At 44.5% G+C, this 17,921-nt stretch overlaps 1 protein-coding gene across 1 annotated transcript in view; it reads right to left on the minus strand.

The window, feature by feature from the left end:
- Window positions 1-17,440, minus strand: part of MFAP3L (microfibril associated protein 3 like) — a 60,072-nt gene extending 42,632 nt beyond the window's left edge. The window contains exon 1 of the mRNA XM_089684030.1: window positions 17,350-17,440. The gene's annotated coding sequence lies outside the window, so the exon portion shown is untranslated. The remainder of the gene's footprint in view (window positions 1-17,349) is intronic.
- Window positions 17,441-17,921: the final 481 nt, after the last annotated feature.

The raw sequence follows: 17,921 nt of genomic DNA on the forward strand, positions 1-17,921 counted from the left end.
CTCTTTTTGATTTTAGGTTGTATTGTGTATACTAAGACAATAATAAAAAAATTGTAAAAGTGAGCGCTATCCAATAAGCAGCTAAGCACTCAAGGTAACCAACATAAACCTTACAATAGAATAAATAAGACAGTGCAGCGCTAGGATTATGATTCAAAACAAAAGAAGGTATTAAATGACACACTGATAGTAAAAGTTTGATATAAATGACAGTCTATGTGACTATAAAGTGCCAGGTGACTGTTTAAAACTCGATAGTGGTGCTCCGTGAAAAATGGCAGAATTATGCACTCACCAGATGCGTAATAGTTATACGCATTAAGTATCACATCCAAAAGGTTTCCTCATCAGATATAGGTCTTTTGAGCAACAAGCTTCACGCCCTGCGGTTTGCTGTGATTGCAGCACAATTTATCACATGCCAAATGTGTTAGAATCACACCACGTTTAGGTGCCACTGAAAATGAATGTCACCTGAAGATGCATGGTGCGTTTTGCCACTGTTGCAGTGCTTCTTGAGATCACAGGCAGAATCGGAGTGATTCTGCCTAGAATTCCAAAACACCAGATGTGAAAATGGTCTGATCAAAGTAAGCAAGTCTCAGTTTCAACTCTGAAGAGAAGACTTCGAGCTGCAGTTTTGACAGGTCGAGTGGCTGTAAGAAAGCCATTGCTAAGATGGCAAAATAGGAACAAGAGGCTTGCCTGGGCTATGAAGCTCTGCCAGTAGACTACTGAAGATGGGAAGAAGGTGCTATGGACTTATAAATCAAAATTTTAGATTTACAGTTCATTACGCAGGATTTTAAATGCCGTTGAACAAGTGAAAGGATGGTTCCTTGGTGTGTGACATCAACTGCCATACATGGAAGAGGAAGAGTGATGGTCTGAGGCTATTTTGTAGGATCCAGAGTTGATGACTTGCACAGAGTGAGTGGCACCCTCAACCAAAACTACTACCACAGCATTTTGTAGTTGCATGCAGTACCCTCTGGAATAGAGAATCTAGTTGGTCAGGGGTTCATCCTACAGCAACATAATGACCCACAACATACCTCCAGGCTCTGTCAGAACTACCTTAGGAAAAAGGAACAACACAATAGGCTTCAAATCATGGAATGGCCAGCACAGTCTCCAGACCTAAAGACCATCACATTGGTTTGGAATGAACTGGACAGAAGGGAGAAAACAAAGCAACCAACAAGTCCAACACATTTGCGAGAACCTCTATAACAGTGATGGGAAGAACTTTCTGTACAATATTTGATTTCCGTTGTAGAAAGAATGCCACAAATGTGTTCAGCTGTTTAATCTAGTGGTGAAAGGGGGCTACTTTGATGAGTCAAACATTTAGATTATATTTCTTGCTCGGTTCCATGATTTCTGATTTTTTTCATGATGTCCAATTGGTTATTTGTTCTATGCTTTATTTTCAGAGTACATTGAGACAATAAACTGTGTACATTTCAAAAAAACTGAAAAAATGGGGGGTGTTCCAAAATGTTTGACCGGTAGTGTATATACTATCTAGATATATGTGTCTAAACACATACAGCCTGATCTACCACTGGCGTTCTCAGTACCTTTAATTTATAGAGGTTTTCTTGACCATGTGCAGTGATTAATTTTTTTGACTAAGGCCTTGTTGACATGGGTATACCCATGTACCATATGCCCCTGCGAAGGCTGCGTTTGACCGCATGGAGGGGCACAGGTGTTCTGTGCATCCCTGTGCAGGCAGTCTCTTTCATGTCAATTGGGACACAGCGGCTGCTCCCAAATTGAAAGCCGTGCCAGTTTGCAGCCCCAAACATAGACAATATGCATTCAGGACCATGCTACCACACCCACAGCTGTGTTTGCACAGCAGATATGTCTCAATTTAAATGAATACCACTGCCTGCAAGGGAATGTATAGACATAGGCTAGAGTATGCTCATGTGAACAAGGCCTTAAATGGAAGTTCATTACAATATTAGCATATGAATAGTTACTTTGTACATATTTGTACACTGGTTAACATTTGTATTCTTAAATGTGACAGCTGCATTAATTTTCTTTTTTAGGCTTTCTTTCCATCTGTTGATCCAGCCAGTACGTCTGTTGTTTTTCAAAAGAACAAGCTCTTTTGCAGATGCTTCAGTTACAGGCGCTCTTGTAGTCCATTGAGCTTTCTGGAATGAAGTAACTGCCAGCTGGAATCGGAGATATGGGCAGAAAGCTACACTGACAGTCTTCAGGAGCCTAACATTGCACCTGGATCTCTAATATAGTAAGTAAAGTAAAGTATAGTAAAATGTGCAGTTATTTTTTTTCTTTATTAAACGTGAACTTATCCTTTCACACTGACAAGGGTGCTTACAATGATCAGCTTTTATTTATGCAAACCTTTATCTCAAAAGAAAAAAAAATTGCTGTAACTGCTGGAGTTTGGCTTCAATTTGTTAGTGTATCTAAATCTGTTAGTGCAGCCCCTCCCCCCCCACTGACAATGCTGCTGTCCAAAGCCATCTCTGTTGTTCCTTCATCCTGAGTGTAGACACTCTAATACAGGAGGTGCGTTACTGGCCAGATCATCAAGTGGAAAACAGCCACCACATCTAATGAAAGCTTTGTTATTTAAATGCTATGCTTATTCCACTGTGATTTCCAGTTTCTACTAACCAGTTGAATGATTTTATATATGTACACACATCCCTGAAAAACAACCCCACACCATTAACCCCCCTCTACCAAACTTTACACTTGACACAATGCAGTCAGGCAAGTATCAACCTCCTGGCAACCGCCAAACCCAGACACATCCATCGGATTGCAAGACAGAGAAGCACGATTCATCACTCCAGAGAACACGTCACCACTGCTCTAGAGTCCAATGGTGGCGTGCTTTACACCACTGCATCCGACGCTTTGCATTGCAGTCAGTGATGTAAGGCTTGGATGCAGCTGCTTGGCCATGGAAACCCATTCCAAGAAGCTCTCTACATGCTTTTGTTGTGCTAATCTGAAGGCCACACATAGTTTGGAGGTCTTTAGCTATTGACTCTGCAGACAGTTGGCGAATTCTGCACACTTCTGCTTCAGAATGCGCTGACCCCGCTCTGTCATTTTACGTGGCCTACCACTTTGGCTGAGTTCCTGTTGTTCCCACTTTGTTATAATCCCACTAACAGTTGACCGTGGAACATTTAGTAGCAAGGAAATTTCACGGATGGACCTATTGCACAGGTGGCAAACTATCAAGGTACCACACTTGAATTCACTGAGCTCCTGAAAGCGACCCATTCTTTTACAAATGTTTGTAGAAGCAGTCTGCATGCCTAGGTGCTTGATTTTATACACCTGTGGCCATGGAGGTGATTGGAACACCTGAATCCAATGATTTGGAGGGGTGTCCCAATACTTTTGGCAGTATAGTGTATATATATATATATATATATATATATATATATATAAAAAATGTAAGGGTAGTGATATGGGTTGTGCAAGTTATTTGTATGATCAGCTCACAATTTCACACTAACAACTATTGTGACATGTTTTATGTGCTTTTAATATGTTTGTAGCAAATAATATTTCTATTTTTTCTTAAATAAAGTTGACCAATTTACTGAACGTCATTGCTGTTGTAATGAAAGGCAAAGCATCTATTGTGATAGTGCAACAAGTAAACACCCAGAGAAAATTAGTAACTTGCTGTTGAAAAGAGAAGAAAGAACACTGCTCTGACCGGAGTCCTGTCTTCTCTTCTCAACCGCAAGTTACAGGACTTCAAGGAGGACACCGCTCCCCTATACATGCTGGTGAGGTAATTCTTTAGATTGACAACTCAGCTTCCGAGTGGCGCCAAGACATACTATAACACAGTTAATAAGAGAAGAAAAAAGTAGGCATGGCAAAGCAAAAAACAATCCATTTCTATGTGATGCAAATAAAGAATAGAAAAGTTAAAATGAACATGCCTGGCTGCAAAATTCAACCTCTTCCAGTGTTTCCTGCCGAGTGTGGACTGGGTGTGCTACCGGACTGGTTTTCATTCCACATGCAAAGACATGTTTTTAGGACAGGATTATTAAGATGAAATTCATGGGATGACAGCATGAATTGACTATGTAGTTTATTGCGGTCTGGGTGGAAACACAGCACAGATTTCCTTACAATATACATTCTAAAGCCCCAAGAAATGCATGGAAGCATTTAAAGCCTCATTTATGTCATTATAACCGTACATATGCCACAGTAAAGATCACCTGCCACAGACTTTGGTCAATGACCTTTTCCACTGACATTCACCTGAAAGTGGCAATGTGTGGGAAATTAGGTAAATCAGCAATCCTGCGAGCGCACCATCTATGGTTAGTAATAAATAGTTTAGGTAAATCATTTGCAGCTACTTAAAGTCTATGAGCTGATATTACTGCTTAGTGATGGTTTAAAGAAGAATTGCACCAAACATTGTCTAAGTTGCTACTGTCCCCCAGGTGACAAGGTTAGTATTCTGTCCTGTCTTTCTAGTTGTAGTTCTTGAGATAATTTGGTTGACAGAAAGTATTCAATCTCTTCTTTACAGCTATGTGCTTTGCCATGTGGATTTTATGCATGATAGGGTCTCTTAAGAACATTTATTTGGCTAACAGTCAGTATTGGTCAATGCAATTTGTTGAAGGACATGTTAAGTGCTGGCACATGTAAATGGCTGTCAGATTTTCCATTCACTATGAATGGCCAAATCTGCAGCCATCGGGTGACCTGCCAATGAAATGGAAACACTTAGTAAAGTTTTCTCTGCAGCTGCAGGGCTTAAGATCACATTTATTTAAGCCAGAAGTCATCAAAAATTTCCAAAGGGCCAGTTTACTGTCCTTCAGACTTTGAGGTGGCCAGACCGTGGCCTGTGAAAGTAGAAAATGTCCTGGGAGTAAATGATGCCCCATCATTGGCATCAGTGGGAGGAATAGGGCCCCATTGTTGGTATCAGTGTAAGGAATAATGCCTCATCGTTGGCATCAGTGGAAGGAATAGTGCCTAATCATTGGCATCAGTGGGATGAATAGTGCCCCATCATTTGTGTCATTGGGAGAAATAATGCCCCATTATTGGCATCAGTGGGAGGAGGAATAGTGCCCCATCATTGGCATCAGTGGGAGGAACAATGCCCCATCATTGGCATCAGTGGGATGAACAGTGCCCCATCATTGGCATCAGTGGGATGAACAGTGCCCCATCATTGGCATCAGTGGGATGAACAGTGCCCCATCATTGGCATCAGTGGGAGGAGGAATAGTGCCCCATCACTGGTATCAGCAGAGGGAATAGTGCCCCATCACTGGTATCAGCAGAGGGAATAGTGCCCCATCACTGGTATCAGCAGAGGGAATAGTGCCCCATCACTGGTATCAGCAGAGGGAATAGTGCCCCATCACTGGTATCAGCAGAGGGAATAGTGCCCCATCACTGGTATCAGCAGAGGGAATATTGCCCCATCACTGGTATCAGCAGAGGGAATAGTGCCCCATCACTGGTATCAGCAGAGGGAATAGTGCCCCATCACTGGTATCAGCAGAGGGAATAGTGCCCCATCACTGGTATCAGCAGAGGGAATAGTGCCCCATCACTGGTATCAGCAGAGGGAATAGTGCCCCATCACTGGTATCAGCAGAGGGAATAGTGCCCCATCACTGGTATCAGCAGAGGGAATAGTGCCCCATCACTGGTATCAGCAGAGGGAATAGTGCCCCATCACTGGTATCAGCAGAGGGAATAGTGCCCCATCACTGGTATCAGCAGAGGGAATAGTGCCCCATCACTGGTATCAGCAGAGGGAATAGTGCCCCATCACTGGTATCAGTAGAGGGAATAGTGCCCCATCACTGGTATCAGTAGAGGGAATAGTGCCCCATCACTGGTATCAGTAGAGGGAATAGTGCCCCATCACTGGTATCAGTAGAGGGAATAGTGCCCCATCACTGGTATCAGTAGAGGGAATAGTGCCCCATCACTGGTATCAGTAGAGGGAATAGTGCCCCATCACTGGTATCAGTAGAGGGAATAGTGCTCAGTCACTGGTATCAGTATAAGGAATAGTGACCCATCATTGGCATTAGTGGGAAGACTAGTGCACTTATGTTGTTGTCAGTATGGGGTAATAGTGCCCTATATAATTAGCTGGAGTAATGCCTCAAGGACCACATAAAGGCAAGCAAAGGGCCGCATCCACATTTTGGAGACCACTGACTTAGGCAGTTCTGGAGAAAAGGTTTTTCAGTGAAATACAAGAATGAAACGAGAATGGGAATCTTAGAAAAAGGCAAGCCTCTAACCAAACTGAAATTATCTCAAGCTATAGAGATCACACAAGCACATACATCCAAACTGCAGGCTGGCAGTCTCATCGTCAGACCCTTGGAAGGATCAATACATTCATCAAAGGAGTATATGGTCCCACCAGGAATAAGCTGTAGCATCTCATATTGCTCACCACAATCATATGTGCAAGGTTTAAACAAGGAGAAGCCTCATAGTGCAGTAAGGTAAAACCAATCATTTATTAAAAAACGGATTGCACTTACATTCAGGTGTATGGAATAAAGCAGCGTTCAATAAAAAACGTCTGGCCACGGTGTCAGTCCAAATGCCGGTGCGCAATGACGTTACACAGAGACTCTGCCCGACGTGTCTCCCCAAAACTGGCATCCTCTAGGACTAGAGATCTCACATGTCCCAGAAGACTACGGGGAGGGAGGACAACTTCCGCTGTGACCGCCTAGGCAATCGTAAGCAGAAGTGGGAGCAGGTACCTGTAAAAATCCAAGCCAATTCCTCACGAGGATCGGGGGAAACCGGTACTTAAAGCGGAGCTTCACCTTTTGGGTGGAGCTCCACTTTAAGCTGACTATACATTATATGTTTTTCTTTTTCAATTCCCTTTAGATTTAGGGCCTTTTTACACTGCTCTGTAAGAAAATTATGGTAAAAATTCATATGCATTTTTGCTGTATTTCAGGTGTGTTTTTTTGTTGCTTGCATGTTAAAAAATGGACATGACTCAAAAACGCACCAAAAACGCTGCGCTTTTTAAATGCTATTTACCGTGTTTTCCAATGTATTTCAATGGGGAACTGCATTTTTTGTGTGTGTTTTTTTTTTTTTTAAAACCGCACCAAAGATGAAGCATGCAGGACTTTTCAAAACACACCGCACCAGCAACGCAGTGGTGTGAAGAGTCCCCTAGGATTTAAAGGGAAATGTATTTGTTGCAAGGTAAAAATGTAGGAAAAGGGTATCAGTATGAAAGTGCCCTTACCTTCAACTATGTAGTGCAAGGGCCTGCCTGACTGCATACAAATGGAATGTGCTTAAGTCTGACTTCATATTATAGGGTTTTGGTAAATCTAAAAGAAAATTGTATGGCCAGCCTTAATTTTCATGCATTTATACATGCAATTTCATAAAGCGCCTGTTCTTAGAGGCAGATTTTTGGATTCTGTGTTATGGATCTGAAAGCAGCTCATGTTTACACACCTGTGTAAATGGCTCCATTGAAAATACTGAAAACAATGCAGCTGCATTCATATCTGTATGGAAAATACACTTGTATACGCAGTACATTTTTTTTTTTTTAACAGCTGTGTGAATGGAGAATTAGGCTGCTTTTACACTGATCTGTTTTTCTTACCCTTTTGTGTTAAAAAAAAAGCTACAGAAAAACATCTGACCGTGTATTCCTATGGAACACGTTACCCTGATCAATTGCGGGTCATGTGCGTTTTTCAAAAGTCTTGCTGGATTCATTTTTGGTGCAATATAAAAAAAAAAACAACCAAAACACATCTCTCCACTGAAATCAAAGGAAAATGTGACAAAACCCCAGCAGTGCGTTTTTGTTGTGGTTTTTGAGTCACGTGTCATGTTTAAAATGCACCTCAAAAAGTGTATATACGTGTTTTTGCCACGGATCAGTATGAAAGTAGCCTAAAGAGTAAGTAATGACATATAATCCTCCTGCCCGATGATGCCTACATAATTCTGGTGATAATGTTTCTCTACTGACGTTTAATGTAGGGGGTTTCCACAACTGACATGGTCTGCCTTCCTATATGGTTATTATTCTAAACCTGGCCATACATTATACAATTTTCTTGAGCTTTTTGGTTTAGATTTACCAAAAACCATACAATAGGAGGTCAAACCTAACAACACTTTCAATTGTATCCAATTAGGCAGGCTCTTGCACTACATAGTTGAAGGTAAACCTACAGGAAATTGGGCAGAAAATTGTATAGTGTATGGCCAGCCTTAGTTGTTTTATTTTGGAAGGCAAAAAGGAAGCACTAAAGAAGTAAATTGAATTCTTCAGTTTAAAAGTACTAATATACCTACAACTTACTGATCATTCTAATGCACTGTATGCTGCAGATATTTTTTTCAGGGGTTACCTGGGAACTAAAATGATACCTGGGTTTCCAATGCAGTAATACAGCTGAAAAAGGCTGGTCTAGGCAGCTGCAGCATTAAAATGGAATGTACCAATGTAACATGCATCATTAGATAACTGTAACAAGGTGTCAGAATAAAACTACAGAGAATTAAACAATAATTACAATCTAGATGAGATAAGTGCAAATGAATAGAAAGATAATGTGAATGGCCTCAGGCCCTTATCAGAAAGGATAAGATAATACAGTTATAAAAACAGAAGGCGAGGGAAGGAAAGCCGCGAGGTGAGCTAAGGCTGGAAGTGACCGATAAGACATACAGTGATGATATACACAGAAAGATGACTGGGCTGCATCAGACACACGCGGGAACTACATATATCACACAGAGATGAGCAGAGCTACAACCTTTAACCACGTTAGGAAGGTTAAATGGTATAAAGGAAGATAAAAGAGCTAATAACACCATAGAACATATAATAAAGATGGATTGAAATCCAAAGTGAGCAGACTGGTGCAAAGACAGCACATGTGTTGGGAGGGTAAGATCCTGCATAAGAAGACATCAGACAACATCATAAGACATATTGTACCAGCCTTCCTTAACCTTTTTAGGCTAGCTTCATACCAGCCCATTCTCTGAAAAGTGATCCACAGTGATCTACTCTTCAGATTTTGGCAGGCATTTGGGAGGTGATCCTGCCACCTCCTGAACAACTGTTTGTTTTTTTTTAGTTTAGTTTATATGGTACTAATGCAGGCCATAGACAGGTCGAAAATCAGCTGATTTTCACACTGTTAGTGGGTTAATTGGTCAGCTGTTTTTCAGGGTTTTGGCACATTTTTTTTATCTGTAAAGTTGGAAAAAAATCAGCCGATTTTGGCGATCGGTCGATTTGCCCGGCAATGATGGGCAAATCGGCCGATCGTTTTACTGAAATAAAATCTGCGCATGAGCAGTGACCTGCAAGAAAAAGAAGAAAAAGAAGAATAAGAATTCCAGTCCGCTATTATATTTGACATGAAAAAGTATTGCGGTTGCAACATTGTATCCATTTTGGATACAGATGTTTTTATTCGGATACAAATAGATACATTGTTACAGCCGCAATACTTTTTCATGTCAAATATAATAGCGGAGCTCTCTGCAAGGGACAGAAGTAATTAAATGCCGGCCGTAGACGGGACGAAAACAGGCAGATTTTTTTACTGCTGGTGGTAACGTCAGCCAATTGAACGACCGATTTTTCATTTTGTTTTTTTTAAAACGGCCGGTTTTCGACCCGTCTATGGCCTGAATTAGGCTGGCCATACCTTATACAAATTTCTTGACAAATTTGCTTTAGATTTACCAAAAACCATATAATATAGAGGTCAAACCTAAACAACACTTTCAATTGTATCCAATGAGGCAAGCCCTTGTGCTACATAGTTGAAGGTAAAGCTAAAGGAAATTGGGCAGAAATTGGACAGAAAATTGTAAGAAAACTGTATAATGTATGGCCAGACTAAGGCAACTGTGAGCCAAGTGTTTGGCTGGGCCACTTGTCAGTTCAATAGGACACATTAAATTTGCCACAGCGCAATGCATCATGGCTGTGGCATGTAAACAACTGCCTGTGTGAAAGAAGCCATACCCTTGAGAAAACCTTGAAATAATTCTCAGGTCTCAGGGAACACTGATGAAAAAAAAAATAAAAAAAATAACTACAGCTCCCAGTACATTAGAATGGTCAGTAAGTTCATACATTAAACAATAGTGGCATAGAGTATTTGACACCCAAATAATATGGTTGTGAAACCCCAGGCTCTACACAATAAGGCCTCTTGCACATGGATGTAATAATTTACTGACGTTTATATGCAGAATCATTCTGGCATATAAACGTAAAAAGAGTAAAAAGACACTATGTTATGTTCAATAAAGACCTTGCACATAGATCTGAACAGGCGTGCAAACACCAGTACAGTACGCTTAAAATTCTTCATCCTCTTCTAGCTGCCAGTGCTTCAGTTTTTGCATATGCTCTTGTATGTACTTGTATACACATGTAAATTACTGCACTCCAAATTGTCAAATTTTCTTTTTATGTCTCTGAACACATCGCTGCCCTGCGGATCTTTACCCTGCTCTGTGCATTGTCCCACAGACAGTAATGCACCTGTGTATAGATCTGCAAAGAAGAAAAAAAGGTACCAAGCGATAAACTCAGCGTTTTTTTGTTAGTGTGCAAGAGACCTAAAATTATTTCAGTAATATTCAACCCCCCACTTACATTGCCAGTCAGTGGAGAAACGCCTCCCTCACATTGCCAGTCACTGGAGAAACGCCTCCCTCACATTGCCAGTCACTGGAGAAACGCCTCCCTCACATTGCCAGTCACTGGAGAAACGCCTCCCTCACATTGCCAGTCAGTGGAGAAACGCCTCCCTCACATTGCCAGTCAGTGGAGAAACGCCTCCCTCACATTGCCAGTCACTGGAGAAACGCCTCCCTCACATTGCCAGTCACTGGAGAAACGCCTCCCTCACATTGCCAGTCACTGGAGACACGCCTCCCTCACATTGCCAGTCACTGGAGAAACGCCTCCCTCACACTGCCAGTCAGTGGAGAAACGCCTCCCTCACACTGCCAGTCACTGGAGAAACGCCTCCCTCACATTGCCAGTCACTGGAGAAACGCCTCCCTCACATTGCCAGTCACTGGAGAAACGCCTCCCTCACATTGCCAGTCACTGGAGAAACGCCTCCCTCACATTGCCAGTCACTGGAGAAACGCCTCCCTCACATTGCCAGTCACTGGAGAAACGCCTCCCTCACATTGCCAGTCACTGGAGAAACGCCTCCCTCACATTGCCAGTCACTGGAGAAACGCCTCCCTCACATTGCCAGTCACTGGAGAAACGCCTCCCTCACACTGCCAGTCACTGGAGAAATGCCTCCCTCACACTGCCAGTCACTGGAGAAACGCCTCCCTCACACTGCCAGTCAGTGGAGAAACGCCTCCCTCACATTGCCAGTCAGTGGAGAAACGCCTCCCTCACATTGCCAGTCAGTGGAGAAACACCTCCCTCACATTGCCATGCACTGGAGAAACACCTCCCTCACATTGCCAGTCAGTGGAGAAACACCTCCCTCACATTGCCATGCACTGGAGAAACACCTCCCTCACATACGCTTTACTGCATATACAGACTGATTTTACTGTTGTGGGTTTAGTAACACTTCAATGACATGCCAAACACAGGTCACAAATGCAGTGTGTTTGCCTGCAATGAATCGCATGGTACAAAACGACCACGCAATCCTGTTCCGTTGCGACTCAAATCACACCACAAAGAATCAAATGTGAATGTGGTAGCTTTCTGTGCAATTTACAGGGAGCTCTAGTGTGAACCCAGGCTCAAGCATTACATATATTAAACATTATATACAGCCCTTTGGTGATGTCAGGGGCCACATTTCAGGCTTCCTATAGCTCATAAGTTGACAACCACTGCTATAGGGCAGAATATACAGACACATTCTAGCATCTCCCTATAACTATAGACTAGTCAGGATGGTTAGATCCTATATATAACAAGATATAAGAATGGAGGACGCTATAGGGCAGAATATACAGGCACGTTCTAGCATCTTCATATAACTATAGACTAGTCAGGACGGTTAGATCCTATATATAACAAGATATAAGAATGGAGGACGCTATAGGGCAGAATATACAGGCACATTCTAGCATCTCCCTGTAACTATAGACTAGTCAGGACGGTTAGATCCTATATATAACAAGATATAAGAATGGAGGACGCTATAGGGCAGAATATACAGGCACGTTCTAGCATTTCCCTGTAACTATAGACTAGTCAGGACGGTTAGATCCTATATATAACAAGATATAAGAATGGAGGACGCTATAGGGCAGAATATACAGGCACGTTCTAGCATCTTCATATAACTATAGACTAGTCAGGATGGTTAGATCCTATATATAACAAGATATAAGAATGGAGGACGCTATAGGGCAGAATATACAGGCACGTTCTAGCATCTCCCTATAACTATAGACTAGTCAGGACGGTTAGATCCTATATATAACAAGATATAAGAATGGAGGACGCTATAGGGCAGAATATACAGGCACATTCTAGCATCTCCCTGTAACTATAGACTAGTCAGGACGGTTAGATCCTATATATAACAAGATATAAGAATGGAGGACGCTATAGGGCAGAATATACAGGCACGTTCTAGCATTTCCCTGTAACTATAGACTAGTCAGGACGGTTAGATCCTATATATAACAAGATATAAGAATGGAGGACGCTATAGGGCAGAATATACAGGCACGTTCTAGCATCTCCCTGTAACTATAGACTAGTCAGGACGGTTAGATCCTATATATACCAAGATATAAGAATGGAGGACGCTATAGGGCAGAATATACAGGCACGTTCTAGCATCTCCCTGTAACTATAGACTAGTCAGGACGGTTAGATCCTATATATAACAAGATATAAGAATGGAGGACGCTATAGGGCAGAATATACAGGCACGTTCTAGCATCTCCCTATAACTATAGACTAGTCAGGACGGTTAGATCCTATATATAACCAGACAGAAGAATGGAGGACGCTATAGGGCAGAATATACAGGCACGTTCTAGCATCTTCATATAACTATAGACTAGTCAGGATGGTTAGATCCTATATATAACAAGATATAAGAATGGAGGACACTATAGGGCAGAATATACAGGCACGTTCTAGCATCTCCCTGTAACTATAGACTAGTCAGGATGGTTAGATCCTATATATAACAAGATATAAGAATGGAGGACGCTATAGGGCAGAATATACAGGCACGTTCTAGCATCTCCATATAACTATAGACTAGTCAGGATGGTTAGATCCTATATATAACAAGATATAAGAATGGAGGACGCTATAGGGCAGAATATACAGGCACGTTCTAGCATCTTCATATAACTATAGACTAGTCAGGACGGTTAGATCCTATATATAACAAGATATAAGAATGGAGGACGCTATAGGGCAGAATATACAGGCACGTTCTAGCATTTCCCTGTAACTATAGACTAGTCAGGACGGTTAGATCCTATATATAACAAGATATAAGAATGGAGGACGCTATAGGGCAGAATATACAGGCACGTTCTAGCATCTCCCTGTAACTATAGACTAGTCAGGACGGTTAGATCCTATATATAACAAGATATAAGAATGGAGGACGCTATAGGGCAGAATATACAGGCACGTTCTAGCATCTCCCTATAACTATAGACTAGTCAGGACGGTTAGATCCTATATATAACCAGACAGAAGAATGGAGGACGCTATAGGGCAGAATATACAGGCACGTTCTAGCATCTTCATATAACTATAGACTAGTCAGGATGGTTAGATCCTATATATAACAAGATATAAGAATGGAGGACGCTATAGGGCAGAATATACAGGCACGTTCTAGCATTTCCCTCTAACTATAGACTAGTCAGGACGGTTAGATCCTATATATAACAAGATATAAGAATGGAGGACGCTATAGGGCAGAATATACAGGCACGTTCTAGCATCTCCCTGTAACTATAGACTAGTCAGGACGGTTAGATCCTATATATAACAAAATATAAGAATGGAGGACGCTATAGGGCAGAATATACAGGCACGTTCTAGCATCTTCATATAACTATAGACTAGTCAGGATGGTTAGATCCTATATATAACAAGATATAAGAATGGAGGACACTATAGGGCAGAATATACAGGCACGTTCTAGCATCTCCCTGTAACTATAGACTAGTCAGGATGGTTAGATCCTATATATAACAAGATATAAGAATGGAGGACGCTATAGGGCAGAATATACAGGCACGTTCTAGCATCTTCATATAACTATAGACTAGTCAGGACGGTTAGATCCTATATATAACCAGACAGAAGAATGGAGGACACTATAGGGCAGAATATACAGGCACGTTCTAGCATCTCCCTATAACTATAGACTAGTCAGGACAGTTAGATCCTATATATAACCAGACAGAAAAATGGAGGACGCTATAGGGCAGAATATACAGGCACGTTCTAGCATCTCCCTGTAACTATAGACTAGTCAGGACGGTTAGATCCTATATATAACCAGACAGAAGAAAGGAGGACGCTATGGGGCAGCACAGTGGTCTAGGGGCGGGCTGGAATGCCTGCCTTCCAGCACAAGGGTCCTCTATTCAAATCCCAACCTGGGCACTAAGGGCCGGTTCACACCATGGAAACGCTGGAAAGTCTGGATGCGTTTCTGCATGTGCGTTTTTGATGCATTGACACATTCCAGTGCGCTTTTGATGCTTTTCCCCTCATTTTCTGGGTCATTTGGGGTCCAGTGCTTTTTTGATGCGATCATGTACATTTTTCCACATTCCAGTAAAGTTCTGTGCAAGAAAAATGCAGCATGTTCTACTTTTTCTTTTTTTTTTCTGGAACCGCAACACAGTGGAACTGAAAGCACTGGTGTGAACCATGTAATGGACCACCATGTAACCTACATTCTGTGCATTCCGGATGCAGAAAAAAAACCGCATTGGAATGCATGTAGCTTGAACCAGCCATAAGGGCAAGTTCACACCAGCTTGGTGCATCTGAGTGTGCACAGTTTTTGCACGTTTTCGCCAGCCTATTCATTCTAATGGACTGCCAAATGCGCAAAAAAAGCACAGTAGGTGCAACTTTCAAAATCATGCCACACGGTACTGTGCATTATGGTGGCCACAAACGCACCCATGTTCGCAAGATGCATGGGGGTGCCATGACGAGTTAATACCTGCACATCTCTACATACAGCGGCAATTGATGGGAACTGGCCCTTATTGCATGGAGTTTGCAGCTACACTTCAAAAGACAGGTTGTCTGAGGACAAGGACTGATGTGACTGTACAAGGAGAGCCTGTAATAAATAATATACAGAGGAGTCCCAGCATCACTCTATAATTGCAGGCTGGCTAGATCCTAGATAGGAGCTGGGGGCTCTATAGGGGTTATTATACAGAGGGGTTCTGTAGGTCCCTCTGGTAGTTGTGTAGTTCCCTGCGATGGTTCTGTAGGTCCCTGTGGTAGTTCTGTAGGTCCCTGATAGTACTGTAGGTCCCAGTGATGGTTGTGTGGGTCCCCGTGATGGTTGTGTGGGTCCCATTCTCTAGGTCCCTGCAATGGTTCTGTGGGTCCCTGCGGTGGTTCTGTGGGCCCCAGTGACGGCTGTGTGGGTCCCAGTGACGGCTCTGGGGGTCCCAGTGATGGCTCTGGGGGTCCCAGTGATGGCTCTGGGGGTCCCTGTGGTGGTTGTGGGGGTCCCAGTGATGGCTCTGTGGGTCCCAGTGATGGCTCTGTGGGTCCCAGTGATGGCTCTGTGGGGGTCCCAGTGATGGCTCTGTGGGGGTCCCAGTGATGGTTGTGTGGGTCCCATTCTCTAGGTCCCTGCAATGGTTCTGTGGGTCCCTGCGGTGGTTCTGTGAGCCCCTGCGGTGGCTCTGTGGGCCCCTGCGGTGGTTCTGTGGGTCCCTGTGACGGCTCTGTGGGTCCCAGTGATGGTTGTGTGGGTCCTAGTGTTGGCTCTGTGGGTCCCAGTGACGGCTCTGTGGGTCCCAGTGATGGCTGTGTGGGTCCCAGTGATGGCTCTGAGGGTCCCTGTGGTGGTTGTGGGGGTCCCTGTGGTGTTTTTGTGGGTCCCAGTGATGGTTGTGGGGGTCCCAGTGATGGCTCTGTGGGGGTCCCAGTGATGGCTCTGTGGGGGTCCCAGTGATGGCTCTGTGGGGGTCCCAGTGATGGCTCTGTGGGGGTCCCTGGGATGGTTGTGTGGGTCCCCGTGATGGTTGTGTGGGTCCCATTCTCTAGGTCCCTGCAATGGTTCTGTGGGTCCCTGCGGTGGTTCTGTGGGCCCCTGCGGTGGTTCTGTGGGCCCCTGCGGTGGTTCTGTGGGCCCCTGCGGTGGCTCTGTGGGTCCCAGGGATGGTTGTGTGGGTCCCTGTGATGGCTCTGTGGGTCCTAGTGATGGCTCTGTGGGTCCCAGTGACGGTTGTGTGGGTCCCAGTGACGGTTGTGTGGGTCCCAGTGACGGTTGTGTGGGTCCCTGTGATGGCTCTATGGGTCCCAGTGATGGCTCTGTGGGTCCCAGTGACGGCTGTGTGGGTCCCAGTGATGGCTCTGGGGGTCCCAGTGATGGCTCTGGGGGTCCCAGTGGTGGCTCTGGGGGTCCCAGTGGTGGCTCCGTGGGTCCCAGTGATGGTTGTGGGGGTCCCTGGGATGGCTCTGTGGGTCCCAGTGACGGCTCTGTGGGTCCCAGTGACGGCTCTGTGGGTCCCAGTGATGGCTCTGGGGGTCCCAGTGGTGGCTCTGGGGGTCCCAGTGGTGGCTCCGGGGGTCCCAGTGATGGTTGTGGGGGTCACTGGGATGGTTGTGGGGGTCACTGGGATGGCTCTGTGGGTCCCTGGGATGGCTCTGTGGGTCCCAGTGACGGCTCTGTGGGTCCCAGTGACGGCTCTGTGGGTCCCAGTGACGGCTCTGTGGGTCCCAGTGACGGCTCTGTGGGTCCCAGTGACGGCTCTGTGGGTCCCAGTGACGGTGCGGACATGTCAGGAAGGTGAGATGACATCTAAGTGAGGACAGTAGATGAGGGTGATGCTAGACCTGCAGACATCAGGAAGGCTGGCTCCTCTAGAAGATCTGAGCCCACCATAGGACCGGTGTAACTCCACACAGATCCCATAGAGGGGAATGGGTCTAACTAGAGGAATAATCACAGGAGGGAGAACTTGCGCTCTAAGTACTGCTGCTCAGAGACAAGTGTGCGGCTCTGACCCCATGTGATGACAGCCACCCCACACATAAGCACCCCATATACTGCTCACCTGTCCTCCGTTCTCAGCCCCCGGCTCCTAAATGCGTCCAGCTCCTGGGCACTGCGCCGCCCCCTCAGCCGCTAACCTCACAGCCCGCCCATTCATCCAACAGGCCCGCCCATTCACGCTTCTCCCACCTATTATTCTACTATTTACACGCCCACATTGCTTGTGAAAAAAAACCAACCCACTCCGTGACCAACCAGCCTGAGGCTAAACCACGCCCCAAACTCCTAGAAAGTATCTCTTTATCAAGCACCGCCTTACACAACCTATAAAAGAGCAGCGTGGCTGATTATCCCGCCCCTGCTAAGAGGAAAAAAAAAAAAAAAAATTGTAGAGGTTGGCTACTGATTCACTCGTTGAGACGCCCACAGGCTTGAAGGTTTTTTTTTCCTCTCCACAGTCAAACCCACCCAAGAAGGCACGCCTTCTTTGGCTGTAGCCCTGCGTAGACTGCAGAGCGGGGGTTGAGGCGCATGCGCCAGTGGCTTGTGGCGTTTCGGTCGTCAGGCTGTGTGCGAAGACGTGATGAGGAGGGAGGTGGGGTGTGAGCGGGCTGCGGGTGTCGGGCATTCACG

The sequence above is a fragment of the Staurois parvus genome, unplaced genomic scaffold (assembly GCF_062004578.1).
Source record: "Staurois parvus isolate SC_StPar_1 unplaced genomic scaffold, SC_StPar_1.0 ptg000334l, whole genome shotgun sequence".
Lineage (NCBI taxonomy): Eukaryota > Metazoa > Chordata > Amphibia > Anura > Ranidae > Staurois > Staurois parvus.